Genomic DNA, 27,954 nt, shown 5'->3' with positions numbered 1-27,954 from the left:
TGTGTAACTTTCAGTCCACATATGGAAAAGAGCCTTGAAGAACTCATATTCACATTTGTTGTTTGTAATTTGGTTATTTATTGCCACTTCAGGAACATTTCTCCCCTCCAAGGAAGCAGATGAAAACAGTTAGAGGACATATGGGAGCACTGGGTCCCAAGGCACAGCTCTTTTCTTTTGTGGTTTGAGTTATTACACTCTTAGAAAATGGGTTGTAATCATTTAAAGCAATTAAAATAACGTATGATTTAATTATTGGACAACAGATAATTTAGATAAAGACTGTGTCAGGATATAATACTGCCAAAAATAAATCTAACCCTATAAGGCATAGAATGGAGGTAGGATTTCTAGAAAACATTCCACAAGAATCTCCCTGTAGAATCGTAAGGAAGAACAAGCGCTCGCTTTCCCAAGTCCTTTCTATCTGGAGTTACTGGTGTCTTCCAAGCGCACTTTTAAATTTACTATATGCTCAGCCAGTCCAGATATAGTTAGAAAATAAATGGGCAACTTTAGATTCAGTGACTAACAGGGCAAGGATTTTATTATACCTCTCTTTCCTATCTTGAAATCACTCCTATTTTTCTTTATCCAGAAATTTAGTTCCTGCTATGGTCTGAATGTTTGTGTTGCCCTCAAATTCGTATGTTGAAATCCTAATGCTCAAGGTGAAGTGATAAAATAGAAGTTTAATGTCCTTTCAAAAGAGGCCCAGGAGAGCTCCTCTGCCCCTTCCATCATGTGAGAATACAAGAAGTCTGTGACCCAGAAGGGGAGCCTCACCTGACCATGCTGGCACCCTGATCTTGAACTTTTAGCCTCTAGAACTATGAGAAATAGATTTACACTGTTTATAAGATACCCAGTCTGGGGTGTATTGTTACAGCAGCCGGAATGCGCTAAGACAGTTCCTGTGGGTGGCAACTCGGAAGTCAAACTCAGTCCTCGTGGCAACAACACAGATGCCCGTGAAGGCACTTTCGAACCTTCCATCTGGAGTGTTAAATCTTGTTCCCCGTACCTCTAGTCACAGGCATCCTTCTAAAGAATAAAAAGACCGTCTGAAAAAAAATAGGTAATTTTTCACCTTTTCTTTAGAGCATTATTTTCCAGAGCTATTGCCTACCACATTGGACAACTTTGGCTTTCTGTAACTAGCCAAAATGCACCTGAACTTGCTGTTCCCCATTTGGGTGTTTTCACTAGAAGTCTCTGCTGTCCCTCAGGCACCTGCAGCTGATTAATTTCCTTCCATTCTCTCCTGTCTGGGATGGCCAGCTTGTCATATCGGGGTTCTCTCCCAGGATAACTATCATACTTTACTCCTGACATTGAGATGGAGGTTAGTGCTCTGTTTTCATTTAGCAAGTATTTTGCATGTCAAGTGCTTAGGATTTCTCCAAGAGCAAAACGTGAGGGAGGTCCCTAATACACTATTGGTTATTGTTCAATGTCAGTGAAAATTGATTTGAATGGACATGAGTTTCTTATCAAACTGAAAATCTCGGAATGGGCAGAAGCTATCGCCAGGCTGTATGTAATGTATTGTCCACACTGGGATCCTTTTGAGAGTGAAAGGAAGAGGGACAAATATTAAGCTTACAAGAGGCCCAGGACACCAAGCATAAATCTGGCAAAATTAATTTATAATGACTGGCGATTATGTTTCCAGTGCCAGAATTAAAGAATGCATTATTGTGCACATTTATTTATCGCTCCACTAAATGACCACAATATACTAGACAGTCTGCTAGACCCTCAGGCTACATGGAAATTATGGAAGACATATTTTTTTCGTTCATGCACCTTGTAATCTAATAGTGAAAGCAACTGAACAATGTTAAATATGAAGAGGACTGCAAAACAAATGGAAAAATACGATAGGAAAGTAAAAGTAGGGATGGAGCCTAACTGGGAACCAGACAAAGAAACTTGGGAAAGGGATGTAATAAAGTTGAAATCTTAAAAATGAGCAGAATTTAACTTGGTAGCAGGTAAAGAAAAATGTATTTAAAGAAAAAAGAAAAAAAAAAGTAAAGCTGCCAAGATGGCTTTAACATTCCCCTCAGTGTGACTAAACTTTAGACATGCTTCTTCCTGATCTGGACCCCTGAACTTTTCTTAGAGCGTTTACTTTAGAAAATATAATTGCAAGTTCTTTCTCTACCCCTATGACATGTAAATATTATCCCAGCTTCCTGTTAATTTTACAAACCAGGAATGTCTTTCTCAAGCACCTGGGAGCTATCCTTTTGAAATGCAATCATCAAGGAGATGGCACCACTATCTCTCAGTCTCTGTGGGAGGGCAGGAGCCTAATCTAGATAAGAGATAATTAACAAACCCAGATTGCCCCCCATGCAATGTTCTCTAGCACTTTTCCATTAGTTCACCCCAGTTTTAAAATTCTTCTGCCTTTTGTTTCAGTGGAATTGAGTTCAATCTCTCTCTCCTACAGCAATTGTCTTGAATAGTCTTCCTTGACTGTTTCACTCTATCCCACGCAGTGTTTCTTTTACAAAACTCAGCCAAAAATGGACAACATGATGCTTTTGAGGAACAGAAGGATGACCAGTATGGCTAAAGTGTGGAGAATTTAAAGAAGTGATTAGTAGTTTTTATGTTATTGGAGAGAGCAGAGCAACTTTCAGTTAGTGATATTCTGTAGAGAAAATGACTGATTGTGATTTTTCAAAATCAAACTTCAATAACCTAAGCCCTAAACATCTGGTCCTGATGAATTCTCTTTAATGCCAGGTTCCTCCAAACCACTGTTTACATTTTAGCCACTAGCTCAAAAACATAATTGAATTCTATATATCATAGGCTATGCTCATCACCACATAAGAATGTAAAAAAAAAAAAAAAAAAAAAAAGAAATGCTAATCTGACTTTCAGAACTTCACATTAACGTAAGCTATTTATATAGCAATATTCAGAATGTACCTTCCATGAGAGACTTAGAAGACAGATATTCAAGCTGAGATTGTTAATTTCAATGTTTCTGGAACTCATAGCTTCCCTACTTGTTAAGCCTTTTCAGTCATTAGTCTCCTCTACAACCTCTTCCTATTTAGTTATTTTTTGATTATTCTGTATTTTCATAGTTGTATAATTGGCTCAGCCCCATAGAAGCTAATGAGAGGTTTCTTAGAGCAAGTGCTATCAATAACTCATAACATCATTTTGACATTATCCACTAATAAGTTCACCTATAAGACATGAAACTCAGGAAAAATCTCATCAAATTTTATACTGGAACATGACAATGGAGAATTAACCAAGATTATGAGCTTTTGGAGCACAGAGGTTACTCTTTAATGTCTTTGATTTTCCCCTCAACATACTTCCTATATTGTTTTACATTTAACTAATTATAGAAGGAGACTGAAAATGGATCACTGTTTTTAACTTTCTCTTTAGCATTAAGGAGTGACTCATCAGATAACCTCTACTGGGGACTCTTCCCTGAGACCCCATAGAAGCAGGTGTTCTTACTTAATCTTTATGTGGTTCTCTATCACTAGTGCTGACTGTTTTCTGCACAACAGTCACTTGTCGGTATACATTTATTTATTTTTCCTGCATAATACCCATTTTCTTCACTAGAAAACCAGCTCAGTAGAGCTGAGGAGCAAATCCTTTGGCTCATCAGCATGCCCAACAGTCTTCCTGGATTTAGAGATGTTCAATAAAATGTCTTGAATGGAGAATCAATCAGTCACCTCCAACATATATTCCTTCTATATTCTCCAAACATGAAAGTAGCTATGAAAGTTTTTAACATGCAAATATAAGTGGATGAATATAATTTAAAATGTCTACATATATGCATATATAATAAAAAGAAAAATGAGAATTTAGAGCCATTAAGCCATCATTAGCACAGTATACAAAAATATGTCTACTTCTTTTATTACTTATTAATATTCCACTGACCAGAAGAGTTAAAACTAATTTTTGAATGCATTTTAACTGAAATCTGAGTTACAGCTCACAAGTAAATTTAATCTGCTTTTGCACGCCAGCCAAAATTGGGGAAAATTTCAGCATTAGAAGATAAAGAAAAAGTTATCAAAATAATAGGCACTGAGACATTAATGCTTGAAAATGCAGAAGTAACTAGACTAATGGAAGACATTGATTCCGCTCCAAATGAAGCACTAAATTACTGAAAAATAAGAAACTAAAGAAAATCTTGGCAGAACAATTGAAAGCTGGTTACAGAAACTTGACCCAGAACCATAATCCTAACTCAGTTTCATCATGCCCAAAAAATGAAAAAAAAAGTTAATAATAGGATACAAACACCAATACTCATAATGTTACTACTAATAGTTATACTGAAAGTAATAGCTCACTTATGTTGATTACTTCCTATGTTAGAGTCAGCGTAAGACTTATTATGCATTAGTTTACTTATCACTTAACAACTATGGGGTAGGTGCTATCATCATCAATATGTTACAAAAAAGGAAGTTGAGGCACAAAGATAACTTGCCAAAGTTCTCACGGGTAGTAATTGGAGGGCCAAAGTTAAACCTAGTTAATCCAATTCCTCTCAGGCTGAAATGGTGTTAAAAATATATTCCAACCAGCCCTTCAGATGAAGATCTGCTAGGAGGATATAGATAAAAATGTGGGGGAAAAAAAGAAAATTGATTTTTCAAAAAAATATACTTTTTGTTCCAACAATGAGTTTTTAGGTACAACACAAAATACATGATCTAGGAAAGAAAACTTAGATAAGTTGAACTTTATTCAAAGTAAAAACCCCTGTCCTGTGAGAGATACTATTAAGAAAAGAGAAAAGAAAAGCTATAGACAGAGAGAAAATATTTGCAAAACACATATAAACTAGAGGAATTCTATCCAAAATATACAAAGAACCCATAAACTTCAATAAAAAAGTAAAAACAATCCAATTAAAAATGAGCAAAAGATCTGAATAGACACATCACCAAACAAGATATACAGATAGTACAGAAGCTTAAGAAAAGATGTTCAACACAGTTTATCATTAGGAAATTGCAAAATAAAGCAATAATGAGATACCATTGCACACCTATTAAAATGGATTCACCAGACACCAGGATGTAAGGCAACAGGAATAGGAACTGTCATTCATTATTGGTGGGAAAGCAAAATGGTATAGCCACTTTAGGGGACACTTTGGCAGTCACTTTAAAAACTAAATATATTCTTACCATAAAATCCAGCAACTGGGGTCCTGGATATTACCCAATTGATTTGAAAACGTATGGCTGTACAAAAATTTGCACATGAATGTATACAGAACCTACATTCACAGTTGCCAAAACCTGAAACTAAGTGAGACGTCCTTCAGCAGGTGAATGGATAGACAAACTGTGGTATACCCGTATAATAAAAATATTATTCATCAATAAAAAGAAATGAGCTATCAATCCACAAAAAGATATGGGGGAACCTGAAATGTATATTGCTAAGTGAAAGAAGCCAGTCTGAAAAGGCTTTATATAGCATAACTTCGATTGTATTATGAACTTCAATTTACTCCGTGGAAAATGCAAAATTATAGAGACAGAAAAAACATCAGTGGATGCTTGTGGTGTAGGGTAAAACTAGCTAAGCACAGGGGATTTTTAGGGCAGTTAAACTGTTCTGTACAATATTCTAATTATGTACTTGACATTAAGCATTTGTCAAAACCCACAGATTTTACACTATAAAGAATAAACTTTAATCTATGCAAATTAAAAATTACTTAGAAGACGATTAGGGGATCCCAGGAAGGCATGCACACTGTGAGGAGACTCCAACTGTACTGTAAACATATAAACAACTTCATGAAGAGAACTAGGAGGGAAGTGCTAGCTTAAGTAACCTTGGTCATGACTAGACTCTATGAGACCGAAGTCAAAATGAATCACATCTAAGCACTGTGTTTTAGTTGATAAAGCTGCTTCCCACAGGGGTACACGTTATAAATTCTTATGTTGTTATATAAGTACACTGAAGTTAAACAATCATCTAAAGGCTTGGCCATTGCTGGGAGTCAGGTTTCTCACTGTTGGAGTGGGGATTTACAGATAAGCAGGGCAGGGAGCCTAGAATGACCTATGTGGTAATGAACTACAGTTGAAACTTCAGTATGAACTCATGTTTAGTTTAATATAAATGCAGATGATTATATATAGGAACAGTCATAGATGAGAATATTCACACACACACACACACACACACACACACACTCCCTTGCTCTGTCATATGAGACTGCCTAGAAGCAATGACACTCCAGCAGCAAAGAACACACTATACCCAGATCTTCCTCTCTAATATCATTCTCCAATGAAAGGAAATAGGCCCTTAGAGGAATGGCTGATTCTAAACCGGGGCAGGAAATACATGAGATGAGCCTGGAGCATCTTGTGCCAGAAAGTAAGGAGGGTCTCAAAACAAAAACAGTAAAGACTTACCCTGATGGGAGCACATCAGAGGGACACAGGAGCCACCTGGGAGAGTTCCCAGTGGTCAAAGGTGGTACAATTTTGAGTGGCAAAATAAAGTAATTTTGGATTATAATACAAACTATAAAATAAGTATCCATGAATTCATAAATCCATACTGATAAAAATAATTATAAACATACTATTCGGTAAATTAAAAAATGGGGAAGAAAGGACAATTTTCCTTTGCAGAAAAATTCCAAGTAATTGATACACATACTCCATCCTCAACAATAAGAAGCATAAATCCAAATTTATACAGTGTAGGCTTTGCATTGTGACTTCTTCCCAAAGAGTAGAAAATGGAAAGGGGGAAAAAGATCAATTTTATAGTGAGAAAACCTGGCAAACACTACCTCAACCAGGTGATCAAGGTCAATATCAACAGTAATAAATCCTGTTGCCAGCATGACCCCTGGTTACGATGTGATGAAAACAGCATTTTAGTTATATGGTGTTCCTCCTCAAACCCGTAACTTCAATCTAATCATGAGTAAAACATCAGACAAATTAGAATTGAAGGTGCCCGACAAAATGCTTGACAAGTAATTCTCAAATATATCAAGGTCATCAAAAACAAGGAAAGTCTGAGAAAAACTGCCAAGAGGAACTGATAGACATGAGAAGTGAATATCAGGTGGTAACCGGGATGGGATCCTACAGCAGAAAAAGAATGTATGTAAAAGCTAAGGAAGTTAAAATAAGGTATAAACTTTTATTAATAATAATGTATCAATGTTGGCTTATTCTTTGTAATAGACGCACCATACTAAGGTTGGATATTAACTGTACAAGAAAATGAGTGAGAAGTATTTGGGAACTCACAGTACTAAATTCTTAATTATGTTGTAAATTTCAAACTATCCTAAACTATAAAGTCTTTAAAAAAAAAACAATATTTATGTCAGGGAAACAGTCCCTTTATATTCACTTAATTCAGCTGTCCACATTCTACAAAAACCAGAACGGCCTTGAAGGATGGCCGTGGACTACTCCACTCAAACCTGAAGTAGCACTGATCTACAGCCACCATGCCGAATGTGTGGAACCTTTGCCGGAGTAGATTAACATATTATGATACATTATGTAGCCATTGCTCTGGAAAATCCATCCTTTTCTATCCTCTTAAGAAGATTAGTAATGGTTTTTCATGCAATTAGAATAAAAGACAGTATCCATTTAGTTTTGGAACAAGGCTGTATTAACTCTCTCATCCTTAGGCATAATATAGTCTGAAGACATCTAAACTATTCGAATATTCCTGTATTACTTTTCTGTGGCTGCCACAAATTATCACAAAGTTGGTGGCTTAAAACAACAGAAATCTAGTCTCTCTTAGTTCGGGAGACCAGAAGTCTGAAATCAAGATGTAGAAAGGACCATGCTGACTTCAGAGGCTCCAGAAGGCGAACTTCCTTAACTTCCAGCTTCCAGGGGCTACTGGCAATCCTTGGCTTGCGGCCATATCTCTGCTCTATCTTTAATTCACATCATCTTCTCTTCTGTGCTAGTGAATATACCTTTGTCCTCTCTTATAAAGATATGTGATTGTATTTTGGATAATAGATATCTATATCTGCATATTTAGTATCTGTAAGAGATTATTAAATTCATCAGAATAAATAAGATTGAAGAGAGAAAAGCAGAGGAGAGGGGCAGGGGAGAGAGAGATACAGAGAGAATAGACATAGTAAAGAAAAAAAAAGCTAGGAATAAATATTGGAAAACTTCCATGTTTAGGAATTAAGGCAAGAAAGAAAGAAAAGGAAGAGCTGGTTTCTATCATTTGCAAAACAAAAAGCTTAAACTAGTTTTCTATTAAAAGAGCTATATGGAAGGGCTAATATGACCATCCAAAAGCCCAAATTCAAACCTCCAGAAGCTAAGAATGAGTGTGTGCAATAAGGATGTGCTTCTATAAAAACTATGATCTATAGAAAATGTCACTATCTAAACTCCTCCAAGATTGCTTTAACTAAATATTCTGTGATTTATAAAAAGTAAAGAATAAGCATTTCAATCTGAGACAAGGAAAAGGTTTTGTTTTTGCTTTTGTAATTAAAACCTGGCATCTCCTAGTATTTTCAATATATTTACAGAAAAAAAACTAAAAATATTTAATTATCAATTTGCAAATTTCTTGAGAAACTTACAGCTTTTTTTTTTCCATCTAGGCCTGCATAATTAACTTTCACAGTCAATATGAAGCCCCTATTTGTACACCCATTTTATTAGCAGCCCAATATATTTTAATCTTCAGAATAGACAATAAACACAGATTCAAATTCCCATAGGTATCTTTAAATCTATTTTTCTTGTGTAAAATTGTATATTTTCTCCTATTTCCTCCTTTTCTAATCAGATTTCTTGGGTAATAAAACTTTTATGCTTTGGTGTTTCCATTTGGCATTTATTCAGTGAAATCATCTTGAAAGTACTGGTGTGTAGTTAGGCTAATTAATGCATCTAAAAGTTATTATTATTATTTTTAAATCTTCCTACCAGGATCAAAAGAGGGCCCTCTCCTCTCCAAATACATCCTAAATCTCCTTGCTTTCCACCATAGCAGTTATAAATACATATTTATTTACTATTACATTGCCTGTCTCTTCCAATAGAAAGTAAGCCCTATGTGAACAGAACAGCTTTGTTCCCCACAACAGCACTTAGAACAGAGCTCAGCTTGAGCTGAATGTTTCATAAATACATACTGAATGAATGAATAAATGTATTTCTGCCATATACTTGAAAACAATTCTATTCAAAATTCACGTTTCTTGCTGCACAGAGAATCTTTTATCATTACTAAGGAAATTATTCCAAGTTTAATTAATGTTAAATAATGGGTTTTGACAAAAAAAGACTGCAAATACTAATTTTATCCATAAATTTCTTATATATATATAAAATATTAATTTAAATCTAATGTAAATTTAATTTGCATGAAGTTTAAGGAAATATGAATACAAACTGTAGCATACAAAAGTTATCCAAATAAGTAAAACCACATTCTCTAACTATCCTAAGTTAGTTTTCATTCATGGCTTACCACAATCAAAATGATAATATTCATTAAATTAAGGAATCACTCCTTTGCTCTGATTTTTTTTTTTTGGCCAAGAAGGAAATAAAAAAATTTGTTTTTAGTTATCAGTTTTTAAAATTTATACACTTGAAAAATTTTAATATATCCTTCCAAATGTATTTAATTGCTCTGGGCAGCAGGTTACACTTCAATTAACTTCTCTTATTCTAGACTGTTTTACAGTTTAGTTGAGGTAACAGGCATGCTAAATGAATGGGTATATAGAAGTCATTGATTACACTTAGTTAATTTATAATATAAATGAGCTTCAGGTTGCTTTTTAATCTGGCTTCTGACCAAAGTACCAAAATACACCCTGGAGAGCTGCCCCTCACTGTCCCAGACCTCAAATACCTTATGTCCCAAACTGAACTCATTACTTTTTATTACCTCACACCACTTCAATTCTGTTCTCCTCCCATATTTCCCACCACATAACAACTCAGACTAGAATCTTAAAAATCATAGTCAGTTCTTTCTTTCACCCCTTTTGGGACCACATAATTATATTGGTTTTATCTATGAACATTGTTTAAATCTATTCCTGCTCTCTATCTCATCTGCCACTGAATCAGTCCTCAGTCTCTGCCAGGACAATCACAGTGACCTCCTAACTCATTTTCTTGCTTTAATTTTCTCCCTACTTCTTATCTATACTGCCTAAAGATGCTTCCCCCCTCCACCCCAAAGTGAATGTCTTAGCAAGTCATGCCCCTACCTAAAATCCTAAACTGCCTTCCTGGTTGCCTACTGGAAATTTTACTGATATCCTCCATTTGATGAGACGTTGTTACTGCACTTCTTTAGGCATGGTTTTCTTTACTGCCTCTTTAAACCTATTTATACTGCATTCTTCGAAGTCTTTGTCTTCCAAGTCTGACATCTGGTCCCTCTCAAAGGCAACTTTTATCGCCTGCTTTGGTTTTCCCCAGTATGGATCACATCTTTCTGTTTCATTTTTGTGTTATAAGTTATTTTGTTGAAACTGGACCCTTTAGACAACATGTTGTAGCAACTTTGGATACTTACATCTTTCCCCTCCTCAGGGCTTGCGGTTACTTGCTTATTTACTTGTGTTATGCCTACCTCAATTATTTCAGTAAGGTCTTTTGTGTGCAGTCTCTGATATCATTTCGGAGAGAGTATAGCCTTAGACACGCACAGTCATGTGAAATTTAGTAGATTTTCTTGAATAAATGTTTCCCTATTTTCTATAAACCCTTAGGACAATTTCCAGAGACTCTACAGGATTGGGGGGTTTTGGTAATAATTTTAAGAAATTATGTTTGCCTTTCTGGGGAAAGTGGCCATGAAGCACCATATAGTACCTTTTCAGGAGCATCTTTTCTATATGCTCTTAATTTATGACAACATCTTTGAATAATTTAATGATAAAAATGCATTTATATTTTAACTTTCCAGAAAACTGAGCAGTAGAAAACCTACTAAATTTATGGGAATTAATATAAAAAATATTTTAACTGTTGAGATAATAGAGTAAATCCTACTGAATCTTAAAAAGTTTATTTGCTAGGTGATTTTAGGATTTGAGTATTTTCCCCAGTTTGGAATTACTAATTAAGTAGCTTTACCTTCAACATCCTGAAATTGACAATAGTATGGATGTTAGGTAATTAAGGATGTTCTTATGTTTATTTTATTCTGTCTTGGTCTTACAGAAATGTATGATCACTATATACTATGAATAAAGTCATAACTGGAACAGTACTGGACATGAATTCGGATTTAACACACCAGATTAGACAAGAATTCAGTATCTAGTCTTTGAAATAAAAACAGAGTACTAACACATGTTCAGATGTAACAGTATAAAATAGCTTATAGAAAGGCATCCTTGAAAGTTAAATTCTATGCGCAAGTATAAAATCAAGTTTGTTCAAAAAATAATAAAGAAATAAGACAAACTATCTAGGATCAGTACCTGGATAGTTGAAAATGAACGATCAAATCATTGTGTCCAGTGTAGAACCGAACATCATCTGTTTTCACATTCAAGATTCACAGATGGCCCGTGTGGCTAAGATCAAGAAAAACCACATGCTTAATTAGCAAAGCATTGAAAATTAGAGTCATCGTATTAGTTACATAACTGTGTTTACTTACGAACAGCTGCCCTGGAAGACCGAATACCTCTATTCCTGTTAGTCATCTCTCAATCCCCATTATAAGTATACTGTATCCCAGCCCACAGACAAGACCCTCATCTTGTACAATTTTTTTTTTTGTATAGCCCAGGGGGACTAGCACAGTTTTATTTGTATAATAAAACAGTGTTTCTCAAAGTATATCAACTACTAGTCACACTATTTAGTAGTTGCAAAAAGGCTTATTTTCTGAAAATAAGTTTGAGAAACATCATATATGATAACCTCTCTCTAAGAGATTAAAAATCTATACTGGGATATTGGATGCTCTGATACAAAGTCTACAATAGAAGAAGTCTATCCTGTATTTTAATACATATCTTCCACAGTCTCCTGAGCACAGTGCTCTTTTTATATAGCAAATATGAAAATCCCTAAGCTAACCATCTCCTAGTCATACTTTGGAAAAACTCTACTGTATACATTGGATACTCAATATTTGGGCATTTCATTCATTGATTAAAAATTACTGAATGTCTGCATTGTATGAAACATGTAGGACACTGAATATATAATGAAAGGCATATTAACTTCAAAAGTGCTCTGTTATACAAATATGATCATAGTTTCTCTTACATCTTCTTTTATAGAGTGAAACTTAAATATTTTCTATTTACTCTTAACAAAGGACAATAGTTTCAAAGTGATTGTATGAATGCTGTCTGTAAGGACATACACTGATAATATAAAAATTCACATTAGAATCTGAACATGTTTTACTATGTACACACTTGTTAGACACTTATTTATCATTAGAGTCAACACAAGAGAAATATATGCATTAAATTAGAAATATTTCTGATTCAGGGATCAAAATGCCCTTTGTAGCTAAGAAAGAGAAGCAAAACTTCACTTAAGGGAATTCTTTATATTATTTCAGAGTCTGGAAAGAAATTTAGGAAACCCAAGGCCACATATTAGTATGGCCAAATAGTAAAAGATACAGTTTTCATCTTCAATACACTTTGCTGAAATGCTTCTCTAAAATTTGCTTGTATGAATGGATTGTTGGTATTAGAAAAAGCATAAACAGGAAAGGTCTTTATTACAAGGCACACTACAAAAGGTCATCAAAACTAAATATTATATCTTAGTTTATGTACATTGCATATAATGTAATAGTATTTTTTCATAATACTTAATACCAAGCAAGGAGGTGATACACAATCCTATAGAACACTCCTGTAGTCCAGGCTTTCTGCATGACAGTCAGATGGTTTGAAATCTTAACAGAGAAAGAAAGTTATCTATATGGGGAATTAGGTGCTCCCAAACCCTATGTGTCAATAATAACCGATTTAGAATTGAGTGATCAATTCTAAATTCTAGTTTCACCTACACTATGGGACTTGAAGTTAAAACTGCTCTCTCAATACTTTTTTCCTCCTAAAAAGTCTCTCTAACTAGGTCATATAACAGATCTCAGCCATCATATACTCTAACTTTTTCAATAATGTCCTTTGATGTTTACCTGTATTTCCCTTGACTTACAACGTTTAGTTTTTATCTTTTGTTGATGTTTTGAGTCTGTACAAACTTGCTATTGTTTAATCTGTTAGTGTTGCACCTGAAGGGGGACCACAGTGATACCTTTGCTGCCAAGATATTTGATTAGTTCATAAATATCACCAAATGATAGGAATTCACAAGCAGAAGCTAGAATGAGACTCTCTGAGTCAAACATTTTGAAATGATATTATGACAGTTTATGTGTCAAGATATTCCTCTGAGAATATCTCTGGTTGCACTGTAACAAGGAAAGGCTAAAATTGGGATAGGACTGTGGAATACTGCAATGCAGTAAGACAATTTAATCTGTCATATAAGAGCCTTCTTAGCGCATATTTTAAACTATGTCCTATAATATCTCAGGCATGGTGACATTAAAAAAAGTAAGTAGGAGGAAGAATGCCAACAAGATGACTGAATAAGATGTTTCTTGATATCTCTCCTCAACAACAATTTGGTAACCATCCAAGGATGTAAAAGTGCTTTATGGGAGCTAAGGGATTCAGTGAGGAGACTGTGAAACCCTGCTGAATTCCAAGAACGAGGAGAGAACTTTTGAGAAGACAGATCTGCATCGAGGCAGCTGACTCACTTCTCATGGTCAGTTTCATATCCTCGAGGACTCAGCTAAGCAGTGACTGGCTTTGGGTCTATCAGCAGCACCAACACCAAGGGACTTGGGAGGAGTCTTGCCAACTCATTCATCAGGTAACGAGCATACAAACCGGGTCCTGACTCTGGACTCTGAAGGGGCCCATGAACCAGCGCTCTCTCTTGTCACTTGCCGTCCAGGAACGCCAGGAGAATACTGAGTTAGACAATCACTCACAGAGGAAAGGGCTTTTGTGGATGTCCAGAAGTCCAGCACACCAGTTCAGTCCAGATCTAGCACACCACTGGAGCAAAATATGAAACTGAACACATTCAAGAGCACAAGAGGATCGGTCTGACTTTCCGCAATTCACCCCTCCCAAAGGTGGCATGGCTTGGTGCCAAGAGAGTCCTTCTCAGCTTGTGATGTGTCCTGCTGGTGGAAAGTGAGAATGTGTAAGGAAGTACCCAGTTTCCCCAGCTGGGTGGGAAGCTGCTGCAGAGGCCCATTTCTCCCTCTCCACATCCAGAGTCCCAAGTAGTGAGCTGTACAACTGAGAAGCAGTGAGCAGCTGGGAAAACAGCAGCTAGATCTTGAAATGCAATATATCAAGGGGACGCAGAGCCTACTAACTACATCAAAAATTCCATTGTGAAGCCCACCCAAAAGCCACTGAGAATCCCTCTGGCTGGCCCTTAGGCATCCCCAGTACCCTGCAATTTTCATATGCACACACCCTTCCACCCCATGGCTGACTCTGTGCATGCTCTTTTCAGCAGCAAAAGTGAACTTTGGTAAACAGATAGTGAGCATGCACAGAAAGCCAGCCAAAATCTGCAGGCCTGAGAAAGACTGCCTTTGGAAAAGCAAAAAGACTGTCAGCACAAGGTCAGCTATGGAGGATCAAGAAATGCCATACACGCTTAATTCTGCCACAAGAGGGGGCAAGAAGTGTGGAACAGGCATATCCAGAGAAGGACTGAGAAAGTCTCAGAAGCCCCAGCAGGACTGACAGAAGATACTCCTTTCCCAAAGTCAGTCAGTAAAGACTGGAGGAGATGACAGCTATTTAAAAAGCAAAGAGAGTAATGCAAAACTTTTAATAAACATAAAAAATAAAAGACACATGACACCACCAAAGGCACACAATAATTCTGCAATTACAGACCCCGAATACACAGAGATTTGTGATTTATCTAATTAAAAATATCAAAATAGCTGTTTTAAGGAAGCTCAGTGAGCTATAAGAAAACACAAAAAGACAAATCAGAAAACAATACATAGACAAAATGAGAAGCTTAACAAATAGATCAAAATCTTAAAAAGAAACAAACAGAAATTCTGAAGCTGAATAATAAATGAATAAAACAAAAAATACAAATAGACGACATCAACAACAGAATGGATCAAACAAAGAAAAAATAGTATGTGAATCAGTAAACAGATCTTTTAAATTATTCAGTCACAGGAGAACAGACTGGAAAAAAAAAATGAAAAAGAGTGAGGAAAACCTACATGGTATAGGGGATATCATCAAATGAAACAATCTGAGAATTACTGGAGTTCCAGAAGGAGAAGAGAAGGAGAAGGAGGTAGAAAGCTTCTTTAAAGAAATAATGACTGAGAACTTCCCCAAACTGGGAAAATTTCTGAAGATCCAAAGTCATGAAGCCTGTATATAGGTCCCCAAACTCAACTTAAAGAGATCTTCTCCAAGACACATTATAATAAAACTATCAAAATCAAAGACAAAGAGAGAATCTTAAAAGCAGCAAGAGAAAAAGCAGCTTCTGATTTACAGTGAACTGCCATAAAGCTATCAATGGATTTCTCAGCAGAAAACTTGGAGGCAATGAATGGAATGACATATGTTGAAAGAAAAAAACCAAAAAACAAAAAACGAAAATCTGCCAACCATGAATACTCTATCCTTCAGAGTTATCCTTAGAAAATGGAGGTCAAACAAAAGCTGAGGGAGTTTATCGCCACTAGACCCAGCCTTAGAAAAAATTCTGAAAAGAGTTCTTCAAGCTGAAATGAAAGAATGATAATTAGTAATATGAAAACCCGTGAAAGCACACTGGCTAAGGTAAGTATATAGTCAAATAAAAAATACTCCAATATTGTAATATGATGATATGTTAACCACTTAACTTTAGTATAAAAGTTAAAGGACAAAATAATTAAAAATAATTGTAGCTAAAATAATTTGTTAACAAATACAAATATAAAAAGGGGTAAGTTGTGACATCAAAAACATAAAAGGGGCAGTAAAAGGTAGAATTTTTGTATGTGAACAGTGAAGTTATCAGTATAAAACAGTTGTATCTATAAGCTGTTTTATGTAAGCCTCATGTTAACCACAAAATAAAAACCTATAATATATACACAAAAGATAAAAAGAAAGGAATCAAAGCATACCAATATGAAAACTCATTAATTTATAAAGAAAGACAATGAGAGGGGAAGAAAGAAACACAGGAACTAAAATCCCATCCAGAAAATAATTTACTCTAAATGTAAATGGATTAAATTTTCTAATCAAAAGGCATCATGTGTTAGGTCACAAAACAAGTCTTTGCAAATTTAAGAACACTAATATTATACCAAGTACCTTTTCCAACCATAATGGCATAAAACTAAAGTTAGTTAACAGGAGGAAAACTGGGAAGTTCACAACTGTAGAAATTAAACAACACACTTCTAAACAAAGAAGAGATCAAAAAGGAATTAAAAAAAAATTTAAGCAAACTAAAGTGTGGAAAAAAGGGAACCCTTCCTTAAGCACTGATGGTGGGAATGTTAATTGGTATAGCCACTATGTAAAACAGTATGGAGGTTCTTCAAAAAATTAAAAATACAACTACTATATTATCCAGCAAAACCACTTCTGGGTGTATGTCCAAAAGAAATGAAACCAGGATCTTGAAGATGTACCCCAATGTTCATAGCAGCACTATTTACAATAGCCAAGACATGGAAATAACCTAAATGTCCATTGACAGAGGACTGGATAAAGAAGTTGTGGTACATTTATACAATGGAATACTACTAAGCCATAAAAAAGAATAAAATAATGCCTTTTGCAGCAACATAGTTGGACCTGGAGATCATCAAAGTGAAGTAAGCCAGAAAGAGAAAGAAAAATGCCATATGGTATCACTCACATGAGGACTCTAAAAACAAACAAATAAACAAACAAACAAAACCCAACAAATAAACTTATTTACAAAACAGAAATAGACCCACAGACATAGAAAACAAACCTATGGTTACCAGGGGAAAGAGGGTGGGAAGGGATAAATTGGGAGTTCAAGATTTGCAGATACTAACTACTATGTATAAAATAGGTAAACAAGATTCTTCTGTATAGCACAAGGAACTATATACACTATCTTGTAGTAACCTATAATGAAAAGAATATGAAAACGAACATATGTATGTACATGTATGACTGAAACATGCTGTACACCAGAAATATGACACAACATTGCAAACTGACTATATTTCAATAAAAATTAAAAAAAAATAAAAAATTGTTTTAAAAACTAAAGTTTATTAAGAAAATTAAAGATGAATAAACATATTTTCAGACAACAATAACAACAACCAAAAAAAAACCAGGCTCTTGAAAAGATACCTGCACTCCCATATTCACTGAAGCATTATTCACAATAGCAAAGATGAAAACGATCTAAATATACATTCAGGGATAAATGCAGAAAGAAAATATGGTACATGTATATCCAATGTTACATTATTCAGCCATGAGAAAGAAGGAAATCCTGCCATTTGCTACAACATGAAATGTAATTGGTGCAGCCACTGTGGAAAACAGTATAGAGATTTCTTAAAAAAGATTAAAAATAAAACTACCATATGAATCAGACATTCAACTGCTGGGTATTTATTCAAAGAAAAAAAACTAATTCAAAAATATATATGCACCCCCATGTTCATTACAGCATTATTTACAACAGCCAAAATATGGAAACAACCTAAATGTCCATCAATGGATGAATGGATAAAGAAGATACAGTATATATACAATGGGATACTATTCAGCCATTAAAAAAAATGAAATATTGCATTAGAGACAACATGGATTGACCTTGAGGATGCTATGCTAAGTGAAGTAAGTCATATGATCTCACTTATATATGGAATTTAAAAAACAACAAACAAACAAAAATCAAGCTCACAGATACAGAGAACATACTGGTGACTGCAGGGGTGGGGACTGGGAGGATGAAATGGGTGAATGAGGTTAAAAGGTACAACTTCTAGTTATAAAATAAATAAGACATGGGGATATAATATAGAGCATGGCACCTGTCGTTAATAATCCTGCCTGTGTTGCATTATTTGTAATTTGCTAAGAGATAGATCTTAAAAGTCCTCATCACAAGAAAAAAAAAATTTTATAGTTGTGTATGGTGATGGACGTTAACTAGCTTTACTGTGATCATTTCACATATATACAAATATTAAATAATTATGCTTGTACACCTAAAATGAATATAACATCAATATATGTCATATATACCTCAATTTAAAAAATAAAATAAAATAATTAGAATAAAAAAGTTACTAAGAGAGTAGACCTTAAATGTTCTCACGACCAAATAAATCCCGAAATAGCAAATAAAAAAATGTAATTATATGAAGTTATGGAAGTGTTTACTAAACTAATTGTGGTAATCATTTCACAATACATATGTGTATCAAATCATCATGTTGCATGCCAAAGTTACAAAATGTTTTATATCAATTATCTCTCATTGAAACTGGGGGGTGGGGAGAAGCACAAACAAAAATATAAGTAGGTAAAAAAAATTCTGTGAAACAGGACTGTTTATGTTCTTTATGCTAACTCTGGATCCCACAAAACCATAAAGTAAAAGAAAAAGAGAATATTATTTCCAGGCACATTCTTATTTATATAAAGTATCTTCATAAACCATCATAAACTATCATGGTTTACAACCAAAATAATCAGTAAGTTTTTAAATGCTACCATATTTATGGTATTGTTTAATTAGAAAGGCTGAATCACAAAACATTCCCCTTAGGTAGTAGATTTAAATAAAGGCATATTAAGATTAGCATCAACTTACATCATACGTGTTTCTATTACTTAAAAAAAAAGACAAAACTCTAAATATCAGGTCCCAAATAATCAAATAATTTTATTTGAAATTCTTTGCTCTTGCCTTGCAAGTTGTTTTACAGCTCAAGCATTATTGTCAACAAAACAAAACAAAACAAAAATCAGCTTTGGGGAAAAAAAATCTGCTGAAGTTGGAATTCCCTCAGATTGAACATCCAGAGTAATTAATGTCTCCTCAAAAGAACACGCAGCCATCAACGCAGCTGTGGAAATTCTCAAAACTGGGGACCTTGAGGCATTTTGGAAAATATATTTTCAACTGTTGAACTATCATGTTCCTTTGAGCATGGAAAATATTTGTGGTTAACACTCTCCCCAACGTTTTCATTATTCTTTGGCAGTGGCACTTTTTAAAAAACAGGACCCTCTCCATTGTTGCTTCCATTGTCTAAGGATTGGGTGGGGCTAGAGCAATGCAGGTGCAGAGAACTTCTTCCAGATGTCATTCTTGTCATCGGTGTGCTGACATCCACATTAGGAAATGCGTGGCAGAATGTAGCATACTAGGCTCTCCTACAGCATTAATGATTGCTGGAATGCTCCACCCAAATCCGCCCCTTCAGGAGGGCACTCATTTTCCCAGTTAATAGGATATGACTGCTGATGGCTCTACCTAAGACTCGCTCTGGGAATGGAACTCACTATAAGGGTGTTTCCTCTCCCAAGAATATGCTCCTTTTCCTGTTCCAGTGACAGACTGATCAGGGGTATGCTAACGAAAAATACTGCAAACCATTTCAGTAAACAAAGAATGCTGAAACCATCAAGTCATCAGCGGCTGCCGCCAGCCCCCAGTGAAGACAAGCCTGCAGCCCAGCCTCTGCATCCACTCACAATGGTGCACTCCGAGGGGACTCAGAATAAGAAAGGACAGGGTACTGTCCCTAGATAGCTAGGTGCTTGTCAAAGGAATGAATTCAATGAGCCCAAACGTTTGCTCCCTCCCATACATAGAAAAGCACTTAATTCTTTAACTTGAGTTGTCTGTTTTTCTTTAGATAACAAGTAATCTTTTATTGTTCCAACTACCTGGTCTTTGTTGTAAAGCTCCTGTATATCCTAGCTCCTCCCCTACCTCTTCGGAGCAGTCCCTCAGAGCGATCTGAGAGGCGGTCATCCTGGGTTTGAATGGGTTCGAGTCCTCAGAAATATCTGCCAAATAAAACATAACTCTCAACTTTTAGGCTGTGCATTTATTTTAGTCGACAGGTGCAAAGCCTCATCTTCTTGCCTTAATTTGGGACAACTCTGCAGGAGCTTCTCAGTTCCAGAGCTCCCCTTGGGGCTGGTTTAGACCTGTCAACAATCGGTTAGACCTCTGTCAACAATTGCATCCCAACCCAATTTCCTTCTCTGCTCACACCTGTTCCCTGTGTTTACTCACAGGTTTCTTCTCTAGAGCATGGCTCAGTAAGCTTCATAACACGAATCTCCATTTGAATCCTGTTTACCTGGGACAAACCCCAAGACAGACCTAAATATTTTTTAACAAGTCAAGTGAGGGTCTTTGGTGCTATAATCTTTAAGATATGTCACGGCTGTAACATGCAAGGATGCTAAACCACAGTTCCTCACTCTCCTCTCACCATTTTATTTGCTAAATTTAGTCTGTTATGGATTGAGAAAATAAATAAAATTAATTGTGCACAATCACTAAATAGATTTTTTGGCTAAATGCAGAGCATACATTTAAGTGAATGGGCATTCAGTTAGCATAGGGGCTACACAGATTTTTAAAAATATTACTCCAGGCTTTGGGCTACATTCTGAATAATTTGGGCAGTGGATAGTGACTATAATTGCTCCAAGATCATTTAGTTTGATGGCAGATGCTGTGCTAAATACTAGGGAATGCATGTAATTTATAAAGCACCTACAGTGAAAACTTTCACAAGTTAGAAAAGACATGATTATAGAACTCTCATGGAAATTGCTACGATAAAGGTGGTACTATACAGAATAATGTGGATGTGCATTGAGTATTACAAATATTTTAATTATACAATTTAATAATTCACAAAGTATGAAAATAAACAGAAATAATTTAAACTTTAAGAACTGACATGGAATTGCTTTTGATAAAGGCACCAAGAACAAAGATATTCAAACAATTAAACATTGTAATTGCAGATGATTCTTAACAAAGATTTTTAATATTTTACTGAATTTCTAAAGTCAGCGAAAATGGGGCGGTTCACAAAGAAAGCTTTTAAAATATAAGAGAAGTTCAAAAGCACATCTAATGTATATTATAGATCCACAATATAGATGAAATACATGGCTTGTCAACTGAAAAAAGTGCACAACCTAAAAGCTGAGAGTTATATTTTATTGGGAGGACTTCCTGAAGACTGGAGCCTGGGAGGCAGCTTCTCAGATCATTCTAAGAGACTGCTCATAGAGGCAAGGGAGGAGCAAGGATATATTGGAGTCTTTGCAACAAAGATCAGGTAGATGGAACATCAGAAGATTTGTTAATTAAAGAAAACTGTATATTTCAAGTTAAGGAATTGAGCACTTTTCTATGTATGGGAAGGTGCAAACATCTGGGCTCATGAAATCATTTCTTTGATATGCACCTAGCTATGTAGGGCCAGCATCCTGTTCCTTCCCATCCTGCATTCCCTCAGGGTGCACCATTTCTGGTGGTGGCAGAGGATGGGCTGCCTGTTTGTCTCAGTCCTGAGCTCTCTCCAGAGCAGTGGTAGTGGCGGATGACCTGATGGCTGCAGCATTCCTTTGTTCACTGGCATGGCAGGCAATATTTTCATTCTTAGGAAACCACCCTTCTCAAAGGTTGATGCATAGTTATGTGAACGAAATACATATCAGTAAACAAAGAATGCTGAAACCAAGGCGTCAGAGGCTGCCGCCACCCCCCAGTGAGGACAGGCCTGCAGCCTGGCCTCTGCAGCCACTCACAATGGTGCACTCTGAGTGAACTCAGAATAAGAAAGGACAGGATACTGCCCCTAGATAGCTAGGTGCTTGTCAAAGGAATGAATTCAATGAGCCCAAATGTTTGCTCCCTCCCATACATAGAAAAGCACTAAATTCTTAGACTTGAGGTGCCTGGTTTTCTTTAGATAACAAGCAATCTTTTATTGTTCCAACTACCTGGTCTTTGTTGTAAAGCTCCTGTATATCCTAGCTCCTCCCCTACCTCTTCTGAGCAGTCCCTCAGAGCCATCTGAGAGGCTGTCATCCTGGCTCGAGTCCTCCCGCCAAATAAAACATAACTCTTAACTTTTAGGCTGCACATTTATTTCAGTCGACAGTTACCATAAATCCTAATTTTTAAGATACATTTGAGAATTCCAGTGAAGTTTCACAGAGTACACTCTGTTCTTGCAATCATATCAATGATAGAATAATTTACAAGATCTTTAATGCCAGATGCTACCTTTTGCTATAAATGTTGACACTCAAAGTCACTCAACCTCTCGAAAAGCCTACTTTCAGAGTAGTTACAGTTCCAATGCCTTTTATACGGATTTTAAATACTGTAGTATAAATGATACATTGGACCAAATGCCTCAGGCTCAGGTGACGGTGGAGATTCTTACAGCTCCCAAAATTTTTGCTTACTAAAATATGACCAGAAGCTGACAAGTTCTAGGAATAGGAAAAATGCAAAAAACTTCTCATTGCTTTTGAAAATGACACAGTCAAATGATAATTCTACCTCAATTAAATGAACCATAATGACCTTACTCAGTTTGACCAAAGGCCAAAAAGACAGACTTAATGGAACATTTGTTACTAGTCTCCCTATCTTAAAATGTGCAAGCACAACCAACAGTTTTGTTGTAGTATTTTCTGCTGAGCAAATAATATTCCTTCCAGGAAAGGAGATCAAAATGGCTGCAGTTTAAGAAAAAAAATTAATCTTATTTTAAAAAGTATAAATGACAGAAAATATTTTGTTATTCATGGGAAAAAAGTATTTCAAAGAAGCTGGAATGAATTGTAATCTATCAAGCACATATAGGTTCGCTGTGGAACAATTTATTTTACTCTTCAATACCTTCCTCATAAAAGTAAAAGAATTTAAACTGGCCACAGGGATTTTAACTTTTAAACCAACTTAGAATATTCTTGTACTCTGGGATTTATTATATTTTTTGGCATTCTTAAGAGGATTTCTGATAAGATCTACTTCATTTAGTCTTAACATATTGACATTCTCAAAACTAATTATCAGACACTAAAAACTAAAACTTTGTAAGAAACAAAACCAAAAAACTCTAAACATCCATCACGCAATCTCAAAACAAGTTCAACAATCCTCAGTTTCTAAAAACTAGATGCCGTCCTGATACATAAGAGGATTTTGATTTTTTTGCTTGTTTTGTTTTGTCTTTCTGTTACTCAGAAAACAAAATAGTGATATCTAATTTAGAAAGTTAATTTGAGTTTTAGAACTGTAATTCAAGTCGAAAATAAAATATTTGTATTTTTAATTTAATTTGTATCAAATATGTCAAAAATAAAATCAGTCACTAGAATAATATATCACATAATCAGCACTAAATGATTGTTGTTGAATGAATGATAAGTTTCATTTAGAATAGTTAATTACACACTTTGACATTATTTATTAATCAAAAGAAATAGTAATACTTGGAGGTTTTTGATCTGAGAGTAATGTCACATCTGTATATAAAGAATATCCTTGCTGAGAAACAATTTTACCTTTTATATTGAAGGCACTGCATTTCCCAATTGTGGAATTATTCCAGAGATCCCAAAACAAATATCCTCTATGTCATTTATCCAACGTGTATTCCTCACTCCCCACCGCAATCTTAGTTCCAAAAATGTATGAGTTGAGAGCCTTTCCGAGCCTTTCTAAGATTCTTTAAAAAGTAGCTGGTTGGGAAAAACAAAGTGGGAGCATGGGATTAACACATACGAACTACTGTACATAAAGTAAATAAGCAACAAGGATTTACTGTATAGCACAGGGAATTACATTCAATATTTTGTAATAACCTATAATGGAATATAATCATAAAAAACTGAACACAATATTGTAAATCAACTATACTTCAGAAAAAAGCAGATGATAACACCTACTGTGTTAGTTATCAACTTATTGCCTCTGGGAACCAAATTTACTTCTAATTTCCTGCTCTGGAAAAAGGGAACTGAATCGTTAAAATGATTTTTCTTTGCCATCAGTAAAGAATGCTAGAGAGATACTGCAGGAGGAAGGGTGTGCTTACTGGTTCTGTGGTGCCTCTGGGCTGGTTCCCGCAGTGCCTGTCGCTCCTGCATCACCAGCTCCTGTGATGCTGGCACCAGGCTCCTGCAGTGCACAGGGACCAGCAATATCCAGCAGCTTTCCATGGCACCCCCCTCAGGCAGTTCCATAAAGAAGTGTCTCCAGCAACATGCCTTCCCCTGAATTGCTTTTCCTTGCACCTTAAAGGCCAAATTTCCAGCATGTTCCACCAGCATGCCACCAGAGCAATTTCTCTGTTGTTCAGTGAGCAGAACTCTTACCAAAAAGCTCTGATCTCAGCCCTGGAGGTAAGGGTCTTCACTGGATGCTCTATCTTAGCCTTAGGGGTAGTGATTGTTCATGATGGCTTGTATCCTATGTTTCTTAGAATCCTTTTTATTTTATTTTATTTTTTACTAGATAATACCTTGCCATCCCAGTCTGCTATTATATTAATATTTATATTAAATCTGGACTTTGATACAATATCCTATATCATTTAAGGATTATGCATACTTAGAATAGCCACTTGAAGTTCAGAGCATGCCACCCCAAAATAGGCCTTTCTTGTGTATTGACAGTTCTGACATACAGGCACTTGAAAAACAGCAGAGGAAAATACTCAGACTTTCCTTCTTTTTCCGTATGAACGATGTGCACCTTATGTCAGAAGGAAGGTGCCCTTCTTTTCACCTGTGATGAGGAACTGACACATAGAAAATTCTATGCAAACAGACCTTGTTAAAAACAAACAAACAAACAAACAAAACGCTTATTTTCTTTTAGATTCCCCACGTAGTTTAGTTACTCTTCCACCATTGCTTCTCTTTGTTCAACCTAGTAAAAAAGCGAGTAGGTTTCACCATTTCTTGAGGTCTTTATTCCCTGTCACGTAAACCTTGTATTAAATACATTTGTATGTTTTCTTCTGTTGATCTATCTTATGTCAATTTAATTCTCAGGCTCAGTCAGGAAGAACTCTAAGAAGGTAGAGATAAAAAAGATAAAAAAGTGCCTCCCTTACAAAACCATCTGATATATAACAGACACTCCATAACTATTATTTCCGTTTCTTTCCTTGGATTTTCAATATTGTCACATCAACAGCAGGTTTGTCAGAAGCAAAATTTACTTTCCTAAATATTAGACATTTTACATTTCAGGAGAATGGCAGAATCTGTTAAAAGGAGTTAAATCTTCTTTTCCAGTATACTGACAATTTAATTGTAAGGAGAATGTCAAGGTGAAGTATATGTGAACAACTACCATTCAAAAGAATTAAGAAAATAATCTGTCAACTTTTTTTTTAATATTACTAACCTCTTCCTTTTCCTTCTATACTCATTCACAGTACCTACTATGGGCCCATCATTGTTGTAGATACTAGGGCAATCACAGTAAAAGAAAATTCTGGATGTTATGATATTAAATCAAGCAAAAATACAAGTGTAATATAATGCAATAATTAGACTAAGGAAGACAAAAACAAGATTATAAGTTAGAAATGGAAACACGTAAGAAGGTCCCAATCCTGACTCTACATGAAAGACAGTGGAGGGAAGAAGGGAGGGTGTGCCCTGAGAAATCTTCCTAGAAGAGGAATTTTGATAAGATTAAATTAGAAAATTGAGGCCAATAATTAATGGAATAATAAATAATATTTAACCAGGCTAAAAGGCAAATAATTAAGAAGCATGTTCTAGGCAAAGCATATGTAAAAGCTTAAAGGCATTAGAGAAGCATGGGAAACTCAAATACCGTGAGCAGGTCTTGATGGCTGGATCAAGTCATGTAAGAAGGGAGAAACAGCAGAAGATGACGCCACAAAGGCAGGCTTAGTGACCTATGCAGCACTACCTTGCTATACAACGGTGTCCTAGCACTGAAGATGTTAACAGAGACGATGACACAATTAGATTTAGGTTTTGGAAGATTATAGCCACAATAAAGAGAAATGATTAGTGGGTCACAAAGAGTGGGCAAGGAGGCACAAAGGATCAAAGACATATAACAAGAGGCTGCAACAAAATAAAGACAAAGAAAGAAAATTAAAGAGATATTTAGGAAATAGAATGAAAACTCTTAGCCAATAATTGCACGGACTGCTAATGGAGAGCGGAATGAGTTAGTGATGTCCCCCATGTAAATGGTTTGGGTAATAGGTGAAATGATATCAGATGGGAGAGGAAATTCTAAAGATGATTTGTAAGAGTGGTGGGAAGAGTTATAACTGGTTGAATTTTGACCTGGTTACGTCTGAGTATAAGATATCTGTTTTATTTAATGGTCACTTAGATACTTTTATTTGACACTTTAGAGAATTATTTCAGTGGATGTGTATGACAGGCATTAACTCATCAGTATATTTTATGTAGATGTCATGAAGAAAAACTATATTCATAATAATTTGAAAACAACAAGGATGGGGAGGGTAGGGTTGCATCAGTAAACTATTGCCACAACAATGCTGCATTAACAAACTACCTGAACATTTTAGAGACATGCAACAATAAGCAGTATTTTTAGCTCTTGCATCTATGGATAAGCTGGGCTTCAGGTGATACAGGCTGTGCACGGATAGGATTGGCTCCAACATGCAGATTGGGTCCAGGTCTGCCTTATCTATTAACATTCTTGGGTCAGTGGCTAATCAAACCAGGTGTGTCTTGTGGCAAAAGGCAGGGAAGCACAAAGGTTAGCCCAAACAGGAAAGCACATTTCAAACCTCTGCTCACATTCTCTCTCTTGGTGTCGCAATGGCCAAAGCAAGCCATATGGCCGATTATCAAGAGCAGAAAGGGACACTGAAGTTTTCCTGTTTTACAGAGCAGAAGATGCAAGTAGTTCATCGTAAATGATCTATATTTCTGCGAGTCAAACTTTTACTGGGCCTAAGAAGCAAGGTAGTTGAATGGAGGCTTGAAAAGTGTGGTAAATCCTAGGAGGAAGAACAGTTTGTCAAGAGAAGAACTTCTGGAAGAATTTGCAGAAAACTTTAGGGAGTATGAGACAGGTTGAGAATCGAGAATTTATTGTTGCACTTAAGGCAAACGAGGTGGATTCATGAATCCTTCCTGACCTTGGTAAATATTTACAACTTTAAATTCTAAGAGTTGTTGTTTTCTTGATTACTATTCTTTCAGCATCTGCATATATTAATTTTTATTATTTGTGGTTTACATTAGCATTCTTCTGTTCCAAATACATTATAGTCCTCTTGATGGTCGAGACTGAGTTTTATAGCTACTTGTAACCCCATCAGTAACTTAAGTCTTTACTCTTAACAATGTTGAATGATGTTGATGGCATTGCATTAAGAATATAATGAGTTAATGTAAACAAAGTGCTTAGCACAATGCCTGGAACAAAGTAGTTATTCAATAATTCTTACTTTTCTTTCTCATCATGCCTATAAACATTAATTCAAAGAATAAATGAAGGAGAAGAGGGTAAAATGAAAAATGGCAATCTGGTTTTCCTATGAGTGATTTCTACTGTTCCATTTTAAAGTGAAAAATATAATAATTAATAAAATGGAAAGAAGATAAAGAGTAAGTAGTACACTTACACATATTTGCAGAACATTCAAAATTATGCTGTATATTGTTGAAAGGACACATAGAAAAATATCTTTTAAAGGATGTATAAAAACTGTAGGACAATAATTACCTCTGAGAGGAGAAGAGAGGGAATAGAAATTGAGCAGGATACAGAG

The sequence above is a fragment of the Camelus bactrianus genome, chromosome 9 (assembly GCF_048773025.1).
Source record: "Camelus bactrianus isolate YW-2024 breed Bactrian camel chromosome 9, ASM4877302v1, whole genome shotgun sequence".
Classification (NCBI taxonomy): domain Eukaryota; kingdom Metazoa; phylum Chordata; class Mammalia; order Artiodactyla; family Camelidae; genus Camelus; species Camelus bactrianus.
The sequence above is the reverse complement of the archived record's forward strand: the minus strand, read 5'-3'. Positions refer to the sequence as shown.